We start from the raw sequence: 6,022 nt of genomic DNA on the forward strand, positions 1-6,022 counted from the left end.
CTTAACTGCCTGAGCCACCCAAGCGCCCCAATATCTGGTTATTTTTAAGCATCCAATTGAGCTAGACATCTCATGCTGTCTGTTAAGCAGTAGGTTAAAGGAGTAATGTGTCTTTGCTAATGGCACATGACTATCTTTGTTGGTTGACTAATAGTCACTTTGGTGGTGACTGAGAGGTGCAGAGAAGCCTCTGCTAAGAAGCTAGAGAAAGGAGATACACAGTCCAAAGGAGCACAACCATTTCACAACTGTAGTTTTGTGGAGAGTTTACTCTTGTGGGAAGCTTCATATTCATGCTGACTGGAGAAGAGCTAGCAATTCCTATTTTACAAACGCAATCTAGCCTCAAACCTATACACTGAGGTTTCTCCAGACTCTAGATGACCTGGCATTCTAGTCATTGCTGTGTTATTGAGGGAAAAATAAGCAGGCTTTGGCATGGTGAACCCAACCTTCAACAGTTAGGAAGTCAGTGGAGAAACAATTTTCAGGGTCTACATCTAATTCATTACAGAAAATATTTACCGAGTTCATTTGTTAGATTTTTCCCTTTAGAAATGATTTTTGGTTTCCATGATGACTGGATAGATTTTATTTATTAGCCAACATAATGAGCTGCTAGCTTGTTACAGAGAGCTACTTATATTAACTATGTATTCTTGGGTAAGTTGCTTCTCTAATGATCAGGAACTTTATTTGGAAGGTGGACTTTTGCAAAATGTCAAGAACTGGTGAATTGCAAGTGGAAAGGAGAGGGAATTATAACTTTTGCTTTCCCTGAACAAGATGAAAGGAGGCAGATACTGCATACCTGACTGATGATGATAGGCAATAATGGCGCGCGCGCACACACACACACACACACACACACAAAAGGACAAAGAATTAGAGAATTGAAGGTAGCATGGGGCTGCTTGGTAAGAGAAACAAAGGCATGATGTTAAAAAAACTTATTAGTGGCATTGCCCTCCCCATCTACAAGCTAAAGTATTCACATTGGGTTCAAAGCCCTAGAGTCCTTTGTGTTCCATTTGATCATGCGCTATATTTTCCTTCGAAGTGATGCCCTCAGCACTCTTCCTCTATATTCTTTCCCAAGGTGATCTTACTTCCATTATATAAGTTATTGTTTATTAACTACCCCAAATTTACATTTTCTACCAAAACCTCAATTTGAAACTGCTCACCTATAAATCCAGTTGTCAGCAACTTCACTTTGATGCCTTATAGGAGTATCAAACCAAAAAATGTAAAACTCATTCTATTATTTTCTGCTTGATAAATCTACTTCTTTTCTAGTGTTCTCCATCTCTAGAATATACCCTGTACTTCGTCCATGCCAGGGATTGTTCCTCCCCCTCCTTTGACATTTGGTCAAGCCAGATACCCTGATTTATCTTCATTCTCTCTCATTACCTTTCACATATAGGGTAAGCTGACCTCCTAAATATTTCTGAATGTATCCTTTTGCTCCATCTCTGCTATCAGCATAATTCAAGCCATTATGATCATCTTTCACATGAACAGCTAACTGGTCTCACCATATCATTCTTTTCCTATGCCAGTCCATATTGCAAATAGAAGCCACAGTGAGATTAATGAGAGACAGATCCTATTAAATTTGTCCCTGCTTAAAATTTGTTGATAGCATTTCATTTCTTAAAGATCTGCATATTATTTTAATGAGAGCCACAAAAAATTGTGGGCAATCACCTCTTGCCAGCCTTATCTCATACCAGTCTTTCTTTCCCTCCCTGTATTACAGCCTCACTGCTCTTCCTTTTTGGTTCCCTAAATGTATCAAGTTCCTTCCCATATTAGAATCTGTACATGCTTCTTGCTTTATTTGGAATACTCTAAGGATTTTCTACTTGTATTCTGTTGTCACCTTAATTCAGACAGCTTCAAATGAGGACATCCTTGATGCTATGGATTGAATTGTGTCCCCCTAAAATCCATATGTTGAAGCCCTAACACCCAGTGTGATGGTAGTTGGAGACCGGGCCTTTGAGAGGTAATTATATCTAGATAAGATTATAAGAATAAGGCCCTCATGATGGAGTTAAGTCTTATATAAGAGAGATAGCAGAGAGTGTTCTGTTTCTCCGCCCATCTCCCTCTATCTGTTTCTCTCTCTGCCACGTGAAGACACGGTAAGAAGGCAGCTGTCTACAAGTCAGGCAGCGAGAAATTACCCAGAAACCAATCCTACTGACACCCTGATCTTGAACTTGCAACCTACAGAATTGTGAAAAAATAAATTCCTATTGTGTAAGCCACCTATTCTATATTATTTAGTTTTGGCAGCCTGAGCTTGAGTAGCCACAAACTAGTTAGGGTTCCCTTTTATACATTCTCAGCGTCTTTGTACTTTTGTCTTTGTCTTCTCTATTGAATTTTAAGCTTGGTGAGGCCAGAGACAGGTTTTATTTTTCAACACTGTTCTATTTCCAGTCCCCAACACAGTGTCTGGCCTATAAAAAACAATGTTAAATAGCATTTGTATGAAATATACCATTAGTGTACTTCCTTACAAAAGATAAGACTTCTATCTTGGTCTAAATTTTTTAAATAAAACCTCATCACAAAAAGGTATCCCTTCCTAGAGTCCTTTGTTTTCATAGATGGTTTCATCTGTTTGATGCCACAACAATAATTTTAGCAAACAGACTAAGAAACCTGGTAGTGGGGGTTGGGTTATTGAAACCAAAAAATCTTCATCAGGGCTCTTGTTCCTAGGAAAAATGACAGAAGATGCCAGGGTTTAGTTTTCTCTAGGGTTTTACCTCCAGGTTTTTATTTCTGCTTTGACACTTTCTTTGACCTTTATGTATAAGGTCATTAAGGTGAAGGGTGGTATCTTTGGTATTCAGGTAATGATAATATCCAGCTCCATGTTTTGTGGACTATCATTATACCATTGGCCATCCCTTGCTTGTGAATTTATCTGATAAGTTTACTAAAATGAGGCCCAGTTAACTAATTCTTAACACTGTTAAAATTGTTCTTTTTAGGGGCGCCTGGGTGGCGCAGTCGGTTAAGCGTCCGACTTCAGCCAGGTCACGATCTCGCGGTCCGTGAGTTCGAGCCCCGCGTCGGGCTCTGGGCTGATGGCTCAGAGCCTGGAGCCTGTTTCCGATTCTGTGTCTCCCTCTCTCTCTGCCCCTCCCCGTTCATGCTCTGTCTCTCTCTGTCCCAAAAATAAATAAACGTTGAAAAAAAAATTAAAAAAAATTGTTCTTTTTAGAAAGATGGTTAAGGAGCCCAAAGTCCAGGTGTTGTTCAATGGACCTCAACATACCTTTGGAAAATTTATGGAAAATATCAGGGATGCTATAGCTTGACTGAAGATGACAAAATTTCTGACCGAGAGTGAGTTATCCTTTCTCCATTCTGTTTAGGAAATCTTTGACCTCTCATATAGAAATGTTACAACTGAGGAAGGATTAGTTACTCTCCATACTTAGAGCTCAACTTAAGTTGTCCTGTCAAGGCTTTGATATATATATCTTAGTTTATTAATGTTGCTGTAGTGAATTACCACAAACTTAGTGGTTTAAAGGAACACAAACATATTACCTTAAATTTCCTGATAACGGAAATCCGAAACAAGACTTACAGGTATAAAAATGAAGGTGTCAGCAGTGTTGGATTCATTGTGGAGTCTCCAGGAGAGAATCTGTGTTCATCTTCCAGAGGCTGCATGCATTCCTGGGCTTGTGGCCACTGCCTCCACCTTCAAAATATACCATTTTGTCTTCTCCTTCCATCATCATCTACCCCTTTCTGATCCTGGCCCTTTTGTCTCCCTCTTAATAAGGACTTTTGGCATTCTGTTGTTTACCTGGATAATCCAAGATAATGGCAATCTTCCTACCTCAAAGTCCTTAACTGAATTCCATCTGCAAAGAGGCCCTTTGCCATGTATTTTAACCTATTCAAAAGTTTGGGGATTAGTACATGAACATCTCTGCAGAGAAGGAAAGGAGGTGTTATTCTGTTTATCATGGCAAAATAGGTCTAACAACTTCATATTTCTAAAAGTGCCAATTAGGATTTAATTCAAGAGGCAAAAGTTACATCATGCCTTTTCCTCTTGGTGCTTTACTGAAGGTCTCAATTTTCCCACATAATAATGCCATCTATATATCACAACTGCTTATTATCAGTTTCTTCAGTTAGACACCTATTTTTGCTCAGATGAGAAGGGTAATCATTTGTTAGCTTAAGTTAGATCACTGATATGATGGAAACTACCTATGAATCTGTAAAGAGAATTAAGACTTTTTTTTTTTAAGTGAGATTGGGGCACCTGGGTGGCTCAGTCAGTTAAGCGTCAGACTTCAGCTCAGGTTGTGATCTCATGGTTTGAGAGTTTGAGCCCCACGTCGGACTTTGTGCTGACAGATCAGAATCTGGAGCCTGCTTCAGATTCTGTGTCTCCCTCTCTCTGCCCCTCCCCAGCTTGTGTTCTCTCTCTCTCTCTCTCTCTCTCTCTCTCTCTCTCTAAAAATTAAAAAATGACATTGTGCATTCTGTACTTCTATTTGAAATTCAGGTGTATTATAACTAAAAAGCAATGTAAATTAGAAGGAAGTAAATGTAATCCAACTGAGCCTTCAAAACACATCCTAAATATTAGCTCTTTCATGAAATCAGTGCCAACTTCCCTAGGTGGAACTAGGTACTGCTCCCACCTTGCTGTGATAGCATGATGTGCATGACTCCATTGTAGCATTGACTACATTGATGTGTTGGTCTGTTTACGTGACTGTCTCCCAAGCTACCTGCAAGATACTCAAGGGCAAAGACTCTGTCCTGTTTTTCCTAGTGGTAATGCTGCCTAGAACAGTGTCTAACGTATACCTAGTGTATTGCTGATAGTTTGTGAGGCAATGAATTCTTTTGCAAAGAAGGATGCATCAGAAGCAGTATTTCTCAGCACAAAGCATATTTCAATACATGATCAGGACAGGCGCACAGCTACAGATTCAAGAGTATTGATAAAGAACAGTATGCCTTCAGAGAAATATGATGGGTTATAAGCCTTTGAGTGAAAACTTAAAATACTACATTAGTTGAGTAGAAATTAGATCCAAATAATTGGAAATACATAGTTCTATAACTAGGTTTGGATGATATGGATCTAACAAATTTATCCCACCAAGAATGTTTAAACTCAATCATAATTGCTTTCAGTTTACTTTTAAAATACGATGTTTTTAATTTCTTTAAGCTTTATAGATGTATAGCTGATATATAAAGATTGCATGTATTTAATGTGTACATTTTGATGAGTATGGACATATACATATAATATCCCCATAATCAAGGTATTAAACATATCTATCACCGCCCAAAATGTCCTTGTGTTCTTGTATGGGGATGTATTTTAATGGTAAGAATACTTAACATGAAATCTAGCCTTTTAACATTTTAAAGTACATGATACCATATTCTTAACTATAGGCACTATGTTATACAGGGTCTCTAGAACTTCCTCATGTTTCATGATTGAAACTTTGTACCCATTGAGCAACAACTTCCCACATCCCCCTTCCCCAGCCCGGTGGCAACCACCATTCTGCTTCTATGAGTTTGACTATCTCAGATACCTAATATGTTACCATATATAGTATATGTCTTTTTGTTACTGGCTTACTTTGCTTAGCATAATACCTTCCAGGTTTATTCATGTTAGTGCATATGACTGAATTTCCTTTTTAAAGACTGAATAATATTTAATTGTATGCATATACCACATTTTCTGTATCTACTCATCTGTTGATGGACATTTAGGTTTTTTCTGTATATTGGCTATTGTGAATAATGCTGCACTGAACATGGGACACAAGTATCTCTTTGAGATTCTAATTTCATTTCTATTTAATAACTGCTTTCACTGCTTGGTTATTTAGCAGTTATCACACGGTTTCTTTAAACTCCGCTTCTTAGAGGTGTGAGCACCAAAAAAGCCTTTGTTATAGGTAGGGGTCCCTGAAGTCCCAGAATCTGGGTAATG

Source organism: Lynx rufus, unplaced genomic scaffold (assembly GCF_022079265.1).
Source record: "Lynx rufus isolate CCGP_SWC_20201006 ecotype Redwood Valley unplaced genomic scaffold, mLynRuf1.p SCAF_9, whole genome shotgun sequence".
Classification (NCBI taxonomy): Eukaryota; Metazoa; Chordata; class Mammalia; order Carnivora; family Felidae; genus Lynx; species Lynx rufus.